Below are 16,121 nucleotides of genomic sequence, written 5' to 3'. Positions count from 1 at the left end.
ATGCATCTAGAAAATAATATTGGTAAAACACTAGAAACCACAAATTCCAATTACATGGGATTTTATTATTTGCAGGTGCTTTTGTTTACTGTCTATGCAGGTCCAGACCTTGCCTTGGGTACGCAGTGGGGACTTGCTGCAAGAGGACATGAATGGAGATGAGGAGGTAGGGGTTCTTTGCAAATTACCAAACTCACTGCTTTTGAGAGAATGGAATGAGAGAATGGAAATCCTCTGTCTGGCAAAGAGGATCCCTTGGGGTTTGAAGGCAAAACTTGATTGTCATCCATGCACCAAGGGAGCTCTGATAGGAGAATATCTTGTGCCATGATGCTATCTATCTAAGCTTGGGAAGCAATGCAAGCCAGTAGGGGTGATGCCTTTATTAGCTGCCTCGTCAGGTACAATATTCCCTTTCCATCCCTGCACCCCATTCCTGAGGTTAGGATGGATGCTGGAGTGAGCCCCCCCTACCACAGGCTGACAGTTGCTCAGAAATCCTTGCTCTGAATGGATGAAGGAATGGGTGGTTTCATGGTGGGTTGAAAATACAGCTCCATCCTCAGTGTAACCTTTAATCTTGATTAAAAAGCTTCCAGAGCCAGGCAGCCTGGGCTGCATCCTTTGTTCAATTCTGGCAGTGGCTCTTGCATTCCCTAATCCCTGTTAATATCACTGCTTGTCAAAGAAGATTTGTGCCTTTCCTGGAAGATGGACGCCTATTTTGTACCAGCCGGGGGAGAAGGAGACGCCTGATCAGCTGGTGCTGGGAACAGCGAGTAGCAGACAAGAAAGGCATCCTGTTTTCTGGGGAGAAGGAGTGGGAGGTGGGTGAGCATCTGGATCTGACTATTAATTCTGGCTGCTAGAACTGCTCCTGTGTATTCAGAATGCAGCACAATCTTCTATTTCAACTGTGCACAATCCATGAACCTCTCCTGGCAGAGTTTGTGGCCAAGGTACCAACATAGTATATCCTGGCCAAACTGCAGGACAGATTATGTTCTGCTGACCTATATTCCCCTAAAGTAATTTACAATTAGCATAATAGTTAGTTCCCCTATGTACACCAATAAATTTCTCCCTGCCATAATGTTGAACTGAGACTCCAGCAGCCATGCTCTCTTGGGGGCATTTTGCTGGCTCTTCCAAGAAGACAGAGAAAAGGTCTGAACGTCCACTGCTGCTCAAGCAGCAGTCTCTATTACTAAGCCTGAGCCCAGACCATCATTCTTCTCAGCCTGGTCAACTCATGTCTCACTTCCCTATTAGGGGGTCCTTCCTGGAATGTGGAAGACCTTTTCTGGCTCAGTAATGGCAGGAACTTCGTATCACATCCTGGGAGAGGGAATCAGCTCTGCTGTTATCAGGATGCCATTGATGTGGGGCTTTTTTTCTCTCTTCTGCCATTAGCTGCAGGCATGGGGAGAGGCAGGGACACTACAGCCTGATGCCAGGTACGGGTAGAAGGAATCACACCATGGCTCTGTCTGGTTGCCTGCAAGGGTGACCAAGCTGGCACATGTGGGTTCCCTGGAGGCTCGGGGTTCTTGCTGGCCCAGAGGAAGCACTGCTCATCTGGCCTCTGTTGCTGTGTGCAGCATCCTGCATCAGCAGGCCTGCTCTAGAATAACCACACCATCATCGCTGTGCATTCCTGACCAGGCCCAGCCTTGCCAGCAGACCCCCAGCAGGTCAGATGCAAAGACAGCTGTGGCTTACAATGGCACTAAGAAGGATGCTCTGGGTACTTCTCGGGACATGTGTACCAAGTGCTCCCAGGGCAGTGTGTCCCAGCTCAGCACAGGCTGGCTCCTGCTGTCAGCTGGTGACAGCTCAGCAAGGTGGCTTTTGCCATCTGGAATTGGCAGCAACTTCTGCAGCAATCTCCATTAGGTATCTCAGGGAGTCTGGCCAGAGCTACGAAATGTGAGAAAACGACCCCAAAGGCCACTTGGTCTGTTCCCCTTGGCAAGGCAGGATTAAATGTGTCAGTGCATTTAAAGAGTCCTCCACGGGAATCGCTTCTGTCACAATTCCTTTCCTGGCTACTGCCCACACAGCAGCTGAGAGGCAGCTAATATAATTAGCAAGACTTAATGAGGGACAGCGCTGTTGGCCAGTGCCTTCAGTGGAGCCGCTGAGCTCTGTTTGCATTAGGGCAGAACCCATTCTCTTATCAAACAGCTGCCTTGAAAACTGGATGAGATTTTATCCTTTGCTTTCAGGATTAATATGGAAAGCTGTGATTCAGCTTTGTGCAGAAAGCTGTTCATCAGGCTTCCAGAAAATCTGACCCAGCTGGGATCTCCCCCACACAAGCAAAGTCCTGGGCATGAACAGTGCCTTGGGCAGCAGTGGAACACGAGGACTATGATGGAAGAGTTTCTAAATCATTACTGTTGTTTATTCATAGACATTGAATATTTTTATGCTCAACAGTTTCTTTAGATCTCTGGTATTAATGAACTTTATAAAATACATATCTCATCCTCCTTCCTTTTCAATGAAAATGTGACATTTTCTTGCCTACAGATTTTGAATTTTGTATTCTCAGTTGCACAATACGAAAAAAAAAAACCATGGCCTACATCACGAAAACCAGAAATCTCATGGCTTGAGATGTTCTTCAATATGATGAATGGATATAAAAATTCATTTGTGTTGGAGCCATAGAATTTGATGTCTGTAATTGTGCTTTATAAATGGTACACAAGCAGGCCAGCTGAGGACACAGTTTAGACTACACTCCAGGTGGAAAAAAAAAAGCTGAAACAGTGCTATCAAAGGTAGTTGATAGTCCAAAGCAAAACTTTCTTATTTTTACCTTTTCTCACTTGGTACTTGTTAGGATCTCATTGTGGTTTAACTCTAGTCAGAAACTAAGCCTCACAGTGCCAGTCATTCACTGTCTTCTCACTGGGATAGGGAAGAGAATCAGAAGAATCAAAGTGAGAGAGGTAGTGTGTTGAGATAAAGACAGCCCAACAGGCAAAGCAAAAGCCACACGCAAGCAAAGAGGAACAAGGAATCCATTCACCACTTGCAATGGTCAGGCAGATGTTCAGCCATCCCCAGGAAAGCAGGGCTCCACCTCATGGGATGGTGACTTGGGAAGACAAACACCATTAGTCCAAATGCCCCTCTGTCGTGGTTTGACATGGGAAAAAAATTTTTCTTGGAAGGAAGAGGTCAGTCCAGTCAGGGGTCAGGTTTGGATACTGACACTTGGGGTGACTAATTGAAGGTGGACACGCCTCTGAGAACACAGAGAGGTTAAGAGCAGAACTCCCAGGAGAACTCGCTCTCTTTGGTTCCGGTCATTGGAGGGTGAAGACCTCCCCTGCCCAGCCATGAGCTGGGTGAGGGAGGGGAGCCATGTGGCCTGCAGAGGTAGGTCAGGGGTGAATGAAGGATTGGGAACTGAGCTGGGCCAGTTCCTGCGGACGGAAGGGTGGAGAACGTCTGAGATGTCTTTGATTCCCGCCCCCTAACCTAGAGGGAAAGAGACAGAGAGCCTGCGGACAACCGGGAGTTTGCCGGCAGAGGAGAAGGAGGAGGCAGGGGAAGATGCCCAGCGTGGGAGACAGCACAGCATCCTGAGCCAGAGATTTCCATCCAGGGAGTTTGGGAATTTTAACCCTTTCCTGTGAAATGAAGGCTTTGTGAAATATTGCTTCTCCTCGATTTGAAGGAAAGAGAGACAGCCTGGGACCTCAGTTGTTAGGGAAAGAAGGTTGGGGGGAGATGATGGAGTGGCTGTTGGCTGGACTCTTCTTGTTAGCCATAGACTGAACCAACTTCTCCTCCAAGAGAGACTGCATTTTAGGGGGATGCAATGGTGAGCCAAGAGACTCCTCCAGCAACTACCAGTTCAGGAATGAACAGAGAAAGGCTGAGGAGGGTGTGATGATGCCCTCCATCTTCAGAGAGAAGAGAAGGTGATCTCTGTTCTTGGACCCTCGGCCCCAGGGAAAAGGGGGGGACTGTAGTCCCAAAATGAGACACTGGACTGTTGTTCCTGTTGGTCCTTGGCAAAGCATCCTTAAAGGAGCCCTATAAGCAGTCTCTGTCCTTGCACGGTGGTGAGAGCACTGTGACATGGAGAGTGTCACACTGGCCGGTGTGTCTGGGTGGTGCCATGTGTGACATGGAAATGCAAGAGGTGGCAGCTGTGTTTCCTGGGGGTCTATGGTGCAAGGGAGACTCCTCTCTCCCCTGATGGACTCAGTATTGATTATGTGGAAGGATGAAGACTTGATTAAGGGTCCAAATGTGTCTTGCTGTGATTTATTGGAGTTGGGTGGGGGGAGGAGGAATGTTTTGAAAGGTTTTCATTTTGAATTTTGTGTGGGGTTTTTTTTCCCCTTTATAGTAGTAGTAGTAGTAGTGGTAGTAGTAGTAGTAGTGTAATAAAGTTTTCCCCTTGTTATTAAGTTTGGCCTGCTTTGCTCTGTTCTCAATCGCGTTTCACAGCATTCAATTGATAGGTTACATTTTCATGGGGGTGCTGGCATTGTGCCAGTGTCAAACCATGACACCCTCCCTGTCTCCTTCCCCCAGTTACATACGCTCGGCATGATGCCATATGGTCTAGGACATTCCTTTGGTCAGTTGAGGTCAGCTGTCCCCACTGTGCCCTCTCACAGCTTCCTGTGCACCCTCAGCCCTCTTGTTTGTGTGGTGGGGTGGGAGGCAGAAAAGACCCTGATTCAGTGTCAGCACTGCTCACCTGTAACAAAAACATCTCTGTGTTATCAACATTGTTTTGGTCACAAATCCAAACCCTAGCTCCACAGCAGCTACTAGAAGAAAATTAACTATCCCATCCAAAACCAACACAGACCTTTCTACAGGTTATTTTCCTAGAAGTACTGTTGGAAGACTTTTGCTCCTAACGGAACAAAGCTGGAGAAAAGCAACTGCAGTCTGCTACCTCAGCAATGCAGCTGGTATTTCTCAAATCTCTTCCAATACTTTTAGTTTTTCTTCAAGATGGCTTTAAATTACCATTTCAAACCACATTGTTTAAATCTAATTTATGGGAGCCAAAGGCACATCTAAGCAATAACTGTCACCTCTCCTTCCTTGTGCCTAAATGCATAATGCCACTTCATACGATAAAGTCTCCAGTATCCATGCTGACCCAAGGTGTTCCTGACATATAATACCTGTCCTGTCCTTGTCCCTGTCCTCATGGGTGGCACTGCAGTCCCCCAGCTCCCTGACACACTTTGCACAGCACTGGATTGAATTGAGGAACTGATCTGGCTTAAAGAACATCTGCCAAAACCCTTCCCCCTCATCCTGTTTTTTAATCTGGACCAATTCTCCAGTCTGGCACTAATAGAGTCTTCCCCTGGTGCTAATAGAGCTGTCAGGGGAAAAAGAGCCCTGGAGGATGAGGGGTGAAAAGGTGAGATAGTAAGAAAAATCTTAATCTCATGCTGTTGCTGTGGTCTCTGTCCCATCAGCTGTCTGCTGTCAGACACCACACTGGGAGAGGTCACCCCAAACCTTCCATCTTTATTGTCTCTGCTTCAGCAGAAGTGATCTCAGGAGAATCTCTATCAGGCCATGACTACTGAGGGGATGTCAGGCAGTGGTAAGGAAGATGTGGTGAGTCAGGAGAAAATGAAGGAGATGTTTGAATAAATAGTATTTTAAATGAGAAAACCAGGAGAACCATGTAAACACCCGTTTTTAGTAGATGCACCTGTGTGATGGAGAAAGTACAAGCCCTTCAGAGAAGAGTGGTCAATGCAGGCTTTGTTGTGCTGTCAGGCACAGTGTCACAGGTGCATCAGCTGATGGGAAGAAGACTTGCTTGGGTTTTTTTCTTCAACAAACTGTAATTTTATGTATATACATATGTATTAATACAGGGAAAGCCAAATGTGACCACAAACACCCTTTTCACATGCTCTCTGCCAAGAAATCCACCCTGAGCTGCACATGAAGCTTTTCCCCTAGGAATTCTCTCTGTACAGACAAGCAGTTTACAGCCCATGACCCCAAACCATCAGCAGATGCCATTGTTACTGCCCTCAGTGTTTGTCTGCATCCCAAGGGTATATAAACTTCACTTTCCATCCCCACCCCTATTTTAAATAGTAATAAGTCATCCCAGAAGCATGTTTACTTCCTTGTCATTTTTGGACTTAAGTATAGAGCAGCCCAAATTGCTTGAGACTTAAAATTTTCTAATTAGCCAGTGGGAAACAGTGGAAGAACTTCACAAAGTACAACCCACAGCTAAACTGAATGATTGCCCTAGAGTTTAAGCACGGGCATGTGGATACCCCAGCATTGCCACCCACAAAATTTTCTTCCTCCTTTCCTTTCCTTTCCTTTCCTTTCCTTTCCTTTCCTTTCCTTTCCTTTCCTTTCCTTTCCTTTCCTTTCCTTTCCTTTCCTTTCCTTTCCTTTCCTTTCCTTTCCTTTCCTTTCCTTTCCTTTCCTTTCCTTTCCTTCCTTTCCTTTCTCCTTTCCTTTCTCCTTTCCTTTCTCCTTTCCTTTCTCCTTTCCTTTCTCCTTTCCTTTCTCCTTTCCTTTCTCCTTTCCTTTCTCCTTTCCTTTCTCCTTTCCTTTCTCCTTTCCTTTCTCCTTTCCTTTCTCCTTTCCTTTCTCCTTTCCTTTCTCCTTTCCTTTCTCCTTTCCTTTCTCCTTTCCTTTCTCCTTTCCTTTCTCCTTTCCTTTCTCCTTTCCTTTCTCCTTTCCTTTCTCCTTTCCTTTCTCCTTTCCTTTCTCCTTTCCTTTCTCCTTTCCTTTCTCCTTTCCTTTCTCCTTTCCTTTCTCCTTTCCTTTCTCCTTTCCTTTCTCCTTTCCTTTCTCCTTTCCTTTCTCCTTTCCTTTCTCCTTTCCTTTCTCCTTTCCTTTCTCCTTTCCTTTCTCCTTTCCTTTCTCCTTTCCTTTCTCCTTTCCTTTCTCCTTTCCTTTCTCCTTTCCTTTCTCCTTTCCTTTCTCCTTTCCTTTCTCCTTTCCTTTCTCCTTTCCTTTCTCCTTTCCTTTCTCCTTTCCTTTCTCCTTTCCTTTCTCCTTTCCTTTCTCCTTTCCTTTCTCCTTTCCTTTCTCCTTTCCTTTCTCCTTTCCTTTCTCCTTTCCTTTCTCCTTTCCTTTCTCCTTTCCTTTCTCCTTTCCTTTCTCCTTTCCTTTCTCCTTTCCTTTCTCCTTTCCTTTCTCCTTTCCTTTCTCCTTTCCTTTCTCCTTTCCTTTCTCCTTTCCTTTCTCCTTTCCTTTCTCCTTTCCTTTCTCCTTTCCTTTCTCCTTTCCTTTCTCCTTTCCTTTCTCCTTTCCTTTCTCCTTTCCTTTCTCCTTTCCTTTCTCCTTTCCTTTCTCCTTTCCTTTCTCCTTTCCTTTTTCCTTTCCTTTTTCCTTTCCTTTCCTTTCCGTTCCTTTTTCCGTTCCTTTTTCCTTTCCTTTTTCCTTTCCTTTTTCCTTTCCTTTTTCCTTTCCTTTTTCCTTTCCTTTCCTTTCCTTTCCTTTCCTTTCCTTTCCTTTCCTTTCCTTTCCTTTCCTTTCCTTTCCTTTCCTTTCCTTTCCTTTCCTTTCCTTTCCTTTCCTTTCCTTTCCTTTCCTTTCCTTTCCTTTCCTTTCCTTTCCTTTCCTTTCCTTTCCTTTCCTTTCCTTTCCTTTCCTTTCCTTTCCTTTCCTTTCCTTTCCTTTCCTTTCCTTTCCTTTCCTTTCCTTTCCTTTCCTTTCCTTTCCTTTCCTTTCCTTTCCTTTCCTTTCCTTTCCTTTCCTTTCCTTTCCTTTCCTGGGTTCCTTTCAAGAACTTCTGGTGAGTAAGATTTCTTGTAGAAGTTCAGATGTTTTCCTTTACGTAGGCATAATTTCATTGCACTGTGATGGCAGTTCTTGGGATGAACTTCTAGGAGAGTGAGGAGGGAGAGGGCTTTTCTTGTCTTAGGCAAAGGGAGCATCAGTAAAGTCAGACAGAGAAATAGAAGGCTACTAATTAATTGGAGGAATTTATCCTGCTTAGAGATACTAGCTCAGGGCTTTGTCTCAACCTCGGACTCTTTTCTGCAGTTTGCCCAAGTCTCGTTTAATCATTCATGACTTTTTGGTGATTTCAAACTCTTTAAAAATGTTCACTTAAGATAACTTTGTCTGCTCTCATTATGCTGGACATCATCCCTCAACAAAGATCTTGCTGCATTGCTTCTAGTCAGTGCAGAGTTAAGACACCTGTGGCAAGGTGGGGACAGCATCCTGTGCAAGAGCCTCCAGCTATTGCCCTTTGAGCAGCGTGGAGAGGGAAACCTTCTGGAGATGCATCCAGGACTCATGCAGTGGACAAATCTCCCAGTGACTGGAGGAATCCAATTTCTCCAGGTCACCAGCTGCTGAACAGATACAGAGGGAAAGCTTGGCGAGAAGGACAGGGTGTCCCCAAAGCCCCACCTACACCACACAGAGCCTGCTCCTGCTGCTTCAGAGGTGGGCTTGGCAGAGCCCCTGCATCTCCTGAGTGCATGGCTGGGGCGCTGTAGGTGTTACCATGCTGCAAAAGCAGACAGGTTTCTGGCATATTACCTCTTATGTAGAGGAATCTGGGGGTTATAACATGTGAGGAACTGACCAGACTGAGTTCCTGGTATTACCTTGGCTGTTATATTATGTAAGGGAGGCAGAGTGTTCTCACATCATCATTATTTTTATTGTTGTTATAATTAAAGAATATTGTGCTTTTAATTTGTACAGTTCCTTCCTCAGCATTGTTTGATATGGATAGATGATAACAGGCTGGTTATTGTGAGTTATTAATACCATATTGTTTACTCACCATATGCCTAAGAGTCAGAGCAGTGAGTGGGACTGCTGTGTCCTGGTGTCCCTCCCTGCACTCACAACTGAGTGGATTATCTTTGATCTCTCTTTGCCTCCCAAGATCTCTCTTCAGTTTGGACTTACTGGTTACCATTCCCTTTGTCCCTACTCCTGGCTACCTTTGTGTTTGAGGGATTCTGGAGAAAGCAAGAACAGTTTGTTCTGCCTTCTCCCATACCTCTTGCATTTGCATGGAGTGGATGCTCTGGTCTGCTTTTAATTTCTGTGATTCTACAGTGCTTTTGAATCCAAAGTTCTAAATATAGATCTAACCCATAATAGCCAGTCTCTTTTTTATCTGTCTTATGATGTTATTTTCTGCTTTTATCATTTAAGCCTAATGGATTTACATTATTAGGAGCTCTCCAGTGTGTACATCTCTCCAATGTGGTTATGACCAAGATAAATGCCTCCAAAGTTTCCAGGAACATTTTTCTGAGTAAAAGCAAGTTAAAAAGTGACCCTTCCTTGGCTCTGCAGGAAGAAGATTGGTGCAGTGTAGGCACCTTCTGTGTCCCCTTTATACTGCAAACCTGTGTTTGCCCTCTGGGTAGGGGAAGCACTTCCAGCACACTGCCTAGCAAAATGCCTCTCTGGAGAAAAATCAGCAGACACCATGAAAAGTGCTGGCTCAGACACCTTGTGTTGGCAGACTCCTACCAAAATTAGTTCTGGATAAGCCAGTACATCTGTAGTCAGAACAAACTATTCCTTTTTCTTCCTATTCCTAACACAGCCATGCCCAAAATAATACAAGTCAGGAAAATGTTTGGGGAAACTATTAAGGAGCACGAAGGGAAAAGAATATCCAGACAAATATGGAGCCATTTGAGACAAATATGAAGTCATGTGTAATAAACAGCTTGAATTTATAGGGGCTAAAGAAAGCCAAACACAAGTGATGGCTTTTTGGGACTGAGCTGCCCTAGCAAGCCAAGGAAGGAATGTGGTGGATAGAAGAGGCCAGGCCCACAGAGGGAGACATGAAGACCACTCAGGGCAAATCTAGAGCCACACCTGTGCCTTTCCAAGCCTATCTGATACTAGTGGCCTAAGCCAGTAGCTGGAGTGTGGCACAGAGCAGAATTGGTAATTTCACTTCTTCTCTGTCCAAGTATCTTCCACCCTGGCTGTACAAAAGGTGTATGAGAGAGGACTTCTGTGTGATCAGGGGATCCATCCTTGACAAACTGGGTTGGGGTTAGGGTGTCTTAGTGCAAGAGTCCAAGCAGCAGCTCCCAAGACTCATCACAAGGTATGGACATAGAAGCCTGACCTGTCCAGGAGAAAGAAAGCTGGAACCTACATGAACAGGTACATTGGCACAGTGAACTTCTCTTTACTTGGAGAAGCTCACCATGCTTAGCATGAATATTGAAGAGCTATCTGAAGAAGGGGTGAGAAGCACAGTAGCATGCCACAGATCTCAGTGTGAATACTTTCTTGTTTTCAGGTGCTTCTCAAGAGAAACATGTACTGGTTTGGAGAAAGCTATGTCTTAATACCACCCTTGGTCAGGGTCCTTCTAGTCATTCACTTTGCACTGCTAACAGTTCAGCTGGGGTTGTCTTTGGAAGCAAGCTGGTTTCCTTTGAAATAACCCTCAGGTACAGCTATGAGTATAGTTCACTCCAGGCTTCGCTCCTGGTAGGCACTAGGATGAGAGACTCTCATCTCTGCACGCTCTGCATCTTGAAATATGACCTTATGTCCATAAGACATTCTCAACTGTGGCTGAGAAAGACTGCAAAGAAGCTGTTTGGCATATTCACACTCTAGTTTGCTGCTGGAAGCACTGCTTTTCATGGTGCTGTCCAGAAGACCAGAGGAGAAATCTGTTGCTGCTGGAAATGCCAGTAGTGCTGTAGGTCTTGGTTGGTGCCAGCAGAGCAGATGGCCCAGGAGTGGTGCAGGGCTGGCTGCTGCACTCATCCAGAAAGTGCGTTGTGCAAAGCAGGACCAAGCTGGTCCCCACTGTAGCCTGGCAAAGGAAGAAAGGTATGCTGTGTAGGAAGGGAGCAGGTGTTTACTTTGAGGGTGCCTAAGACCATGTACCTCAGCGGGTGGGGAAGTTCAAATATGATAATTCCAGTTAAACTTAATTTTTCCTAGCATGAAATGCCAGAGCATTGGTGCACATGGCCAAAGGGTTGCTGCAACCTGGTGAAATAGATTCTTCTACATTGCTCTAGACAGTCCTGGAACCAGTTAGTCGTGTCTCTCCTGTTTCTGAAGTTTTGTGCTGTTCCTAGTATTGCAAAATTAATCCTGAATATTCATAAAGTAATAATTTTAAATGCATTAGGAGCAATGCAGGGGAACTTAATGCCAAAAAAAAAAAAAAATAGAGAGACAGAAGGCGAGGTGAGAACGTGAGCAAGAAGCAAAAATGGTATGATGTCCTATAGGTACATGAATTCAGTGACAGAGGGCAGATTGTGTCCTCCAAACCAGTGCTCTGAACTCCAGTCCCCAGAGCCTGCAGGGGCAAGTGTGCCCAAGAGCAGGGGTTGAATGTTGTGTCCACCTCAGGTCTTCTATGAGCCCTCTGCTCAGGGCTTAAACCAGGCAGAGGCTGTGTGTGTACTGGTAAACAGAAAATGGTCAGGGATGAACCCGGACACTGTCTCCAATTGATTCATACTCTGTCCATTCAATTATGGACACAGTCCAGCTTTCATTCTTCCAGGCAATGTATCAGCATGGACCAGCATGTGTCACCATGGTTTGCAGATTGTTAACCTACTCCCAACACTGGTCTGGGCTGGAGAGGACTCAGCTTTGAGGAATACTTGAATCTGTCCTGTATCATCCCAACCACTAAAACCTGACTGACAAAGCCCTAAATCAGATCACCTTTTAGCTCCTCTTGACTTGCCCTCCTCCTGGCTAGTAATGCCTCTTTTGAGGCCAATTGTGAATTATCTGCCAGAGAGATGTTCTTAAAAAGCTTTATGCTGAAGTAGCCCACCTTATGTTCTCCATTAGGCAGGCTTTATTCCTCCCTAGTTCAGCGTTACACCAGCAGAAGTTGGATTAGACTCGTATTTCTTGGCTAAACAATGACTAAAGGAAGCACGATAACTATCTACAAGTATTTGATGGGTGTAAACTCCAGTGAGGAAGAGAAATTGTTTAGTGTGGTTAAAGGACGTTCATGGCTAAGAGCAATTAGATTAAATTGAACAAAGCAAAACATAAACTGAATAGCCTTCGTAATGCTAGCAGGCTGCAAGGGCAGCTCCCAGGGGACGTGGTGGAAGCAGTGATGTCTGGGTCAGCTGAAACGTCACGGGGAGCAGAGCAGCATTTACGTTATGGACCTTGGAACACCGTCCCATAAACTTGCGTGTCAACTTTCCCTGCTGTGTCCATGCCTGCACCGCCCTTTTCTACGTGAGCACACACCCAGATGAATAAGGAGGGAAGAAGGGGTCAGGGTGGTTCAGCCTCTGCCTTTAGCTGATTTGTCCCCTTCTTTTGATGTAATATGTTGTCCTAAACAATAAGTTTTCATTCTGCTGACAGTGATTCTGATCTTGTGACTGTCAAGGGAGAGCTTATGCTTCCACTTTCTATATTGAGTCATGAGTAAGATTTCCTTAGTACTTCAGCAGGATGGGGCTCGAGCTCCAGTTATCTTTAGCTTACTAATAACCTTGAGATATCACATACCTACAGGGATGCCATTAGCATTCTCTTCAGGTTACACCTCTCAGCTGGCAGGATGTGGTATAGGATGATCAACTCTGTACAAGAAGGGAATAAACAGGAGTGCACAGTTCATCTGAAAATATACTGGGGGCCCCTTATTCGCTGCTGCGGAAAATGAGCTCACTGTCTTACATGTAAGAAGCAGTATGTCATAATCCCATCTTGCCCCTTTTCTCTGGAAACCAAACATAGACCAGGCAATCCTATCCATCAGGAGCTTCTAATGGAGATCCTGAACTGACCTGAGCACTGAAAATGAAAGTCAGGGACTCAAGCACTGCTGTGTCTTTCAAAAACCTACAGGGTCTCAGGGTGAAAAAGTAAGGGGATATGTGATGATTGATGAGTCAGGATGCTTTCCCCTGGCATAGTTGTTTCTCTGCCTAATTACACAGACACGCTATCAAAGAAATTAGATGAACCGGGTAAGGTTTGTTGTGGATGTCCTGGTCATCTAGGAGACAAGAACTTTATTTACCTGACATGATTTTTAAACAAACTACCCTGTTTGTAAAAGAGCATATTGCTTCCAAATTGCAGGTTATCTGTTCTGAAAGCACACCACTAAATGGGTTATCTTCTCCTTTAATTGGGCACTCTTGTTGACAAATCATTAAATCCCACTTAGCACAAGTGTGAGAAGCCTGCTGTTAAAAGCTGCAAGCAGATAGCCAAGGAGGACACATGCATCCTCCCATGACACTTGCAAAGAAGGCCCTGATCTGTTCATAAAAGGTCAGGAAGGGAGAAAGGAATTCAAAAGCCTTAAAAAACAGCCTAGACTGTAGTCTTGAGTAGTGCGTCATCACAAGTTTTCTTCTCCTGAGGGAGCAATTCTTCAGATGTTTTATGTGCCCCTTGCTGGTGTCTCTCTACGTTTTTCTTCAGCAGCAATTTGTCTATTTCTGCATTTATTTAGCCTTCTTTTTTTAAACAGAGGCAGAGCTAATAGACATCTGTGCATGTGGAAGAGAGACTGAAAGGGTTAACACCACCTCCCTTATGTGTCCACTGCCCAAATGCTAACACTGCCTGGTTAGGTGTGCACATTATGGACCATGCAACAGAAGAGGCACGGAACTGTTGCAGAATCCCTGCTGTGCTGATACATTCTTCTTCCCAATTCTGGCTGTCTGCAAAGGGCTCAGATAATAATACTTTTTTTTCCTCACAGGTCTGGAATACCACTCCTGTTGTCTTCATTAAAATTAGCATGCTTGAGGATAGTTTCTCATCCTAGCCAAGATTTTTATTTTCATATAAGAGGCTGGCAGGTGTTCATGCTTGTTGTGATGTTCAGAAAAGATGAATTCTCCTTCTCATGTACCTGCTATATTTTCAGTTTCAACTAAAGACATGCACATTGTATGGGAAGAGGAAGAGACAGGGATGTAGGGTTTCTGTCACCTCACATGACCACAGAGGTGACTTCTTACCATTATCAGTGGGTGATCTCAAAGCTCCTGATGAATGCATGTTTAACCTGTACCACAAAAAATTCCTGTGCAGTCTCTGCTGGCTTGGAAACTAGCAGTGCCCATTCTCCTGGGATTTGTGGCCTTGGCTTTACAAACTCAGGAGGTTCAGAGCTCATGGGCTGGGTTTAAAGACAGATGAGGATAAACACAAACAAATCTAAGTACGCAGTGACCCCATCAGAGGGAGCTCAACATTTTGTCATAACCCAGTGCAGGTTTCACAAATCTCTCTTTCAATAGCAATCAATTTGAATTGTATGTTACCATATTCTCTTTCTTCTGTGTTGAGGAGTACAGTCCTGGAAGTCTGGTGTATACTAACACATGAATTCTGAGAGAATAAAATATTAAGAAAAGACAACAGTGTTGTCTTCAGAGACTTGTTGTGTGCAATATGGACCTTAAATTTTCCAGATGGTGTCCATAGTATTGAGAGCAGCTTGACAAATTCATTCTATGTAAATTACAATGTTTTCTCAAAGATAGTTATTGCAGGTTAGTCCATGCATCAACTTCTTCTCACACTGACCCTCACAGCCTTCTCCTTTCCTTGCTCTTGTGTCTTCCAGCAGAAAATCAGTTGCCGATAAAGCGATACTTTTGCTAGGCCAAAAGACCCACCAGGTGTTTTTAACGTATAATTAGGCTTTATTTTCAAGAGTACATCTCCTATAAGGCATCTGAGGACATGACTACCAGAAATGTCACCTGGCCATTTGCCAGCTATGGAGCACATTTTATAGTGGTCACCTGGAATGATCTTTCAGGGCAGAATAGCTCATACTGCCTGAGCAAATCATGGAAGTTCAGAAGAATCATGGAACTGATAATGATGGAAGATACTATCTGGTCCCTTTCTCTGTGGTCCACTGGGACAGAGGTTCCTGAGGGCTTGCCTTGGCAGTGAAGACTGAAGCAAAAAAAGACATGCAGTATCTCAGCCTTCTCTGCAACCTATCTTTCAAGGGTCCCTGTTCCTTTTAGCAGAGGACACACATTTCCCTTAGAAATCCTCTTGTTATTGAGGTATTTGAAGAACACCTTATCCTGGACATGCTCAGCAAGATTCAATTCCAAATGAACCTTGGGCTTCCTACTTGAATTTCTGCATGCTGTAACAACATCCTGATGTTCATCCAGGTGAGTGGTCCCTGCTTCTACCTCATGTATCTCCTGCTTATGTATGGGTTTTGACAGCAGTTCCTTGTTCATCCATGCAGGTCTCCTCCCCCTTTTGCTTGACTTCTTGATACTGGGAATGTTGTGTAGGCAATTCCTGGGCTTCATGCATCTAGTGGAAAAAATTCCCACTTGAGCCTTGTATTGCTACAAACAAGAAAAGTACCTTGTCCCCATATTAAGGGTAAGAAGAGGCTCAGGTTCAAAAATGCCTGGTAGTGTATCTACAAAACCTGAGGTAACATGCCAATGCTTGAATCCAAACAACTCCCCTCCTTACTTTAAACACTATTTTACCTAATGATGCAACATATACGAGTCAGCCCTGGCACTCCTCTTTTCCCAGGGCAGGGACTCCCCTGCTAGGGCATCGTCACTTCCTGGCTTGCCTGCTGTCTCTTGGCAGCTCTGTGAACCTTGCCTTTTTGCACAGAGGTCAGTGAGCATGTCAGAAAGACATCAGCCCCAAATTCAGACTATGGTGTCTAGAATTGCACTGAAGGCTGTGGAGATGCTTCTGAGGTAATGGGGGATCAGAACCCAGTTTCCTCCACATGGAGGTCAGAGCTCATTGTGTGAGCTCTGAACCCCATTTGAATGAGACAGGTAGGCTATGAGGTATCTTTTCTTTGAGAGCAACCTCAAGGAGAAAGTCTGGGGGGTGTTGGTTGCTGAAAATCTGGGCATGACCTGGCAATGTACATTTGCAGCCCAGAAGGCCAACCATGTCCTGGGCTGCATCCAAAGCAGTGTGAGGTTTGGGATTCTGCCTCTCTATTCTGTTCTTGTGAAATGCCACCTGGAGTGCTGCATCCAGCTCTGGGGAGCCTAGCTGGTTGTGGATCTGATGGTATGAGTCCAGAAGAGGGCTGTGAATATGATGAGTGGGCTTGAGAACCTCTCCTGTGAAGACAAGCT

The sequence above is a fragment of the Lonchura striata genome, chromosome 2 (assembly GCF_046129695.1).
Source record: "Lonchura striata isolate bLonStr1 chromosome 2, bLonStr1.mat, whole genome shotgun sequence".
Taxonomy (NCBI): Eukaryota; Metazoa; Chordata; class Aves; order Passeriformes; family Estrildidae; genus Lonchura; species Lonchura striata.
The sequence above is the reverse complement of the archived record's forward strand: the minus strand, read 5'-3'. Positions refer to the sequence as shown.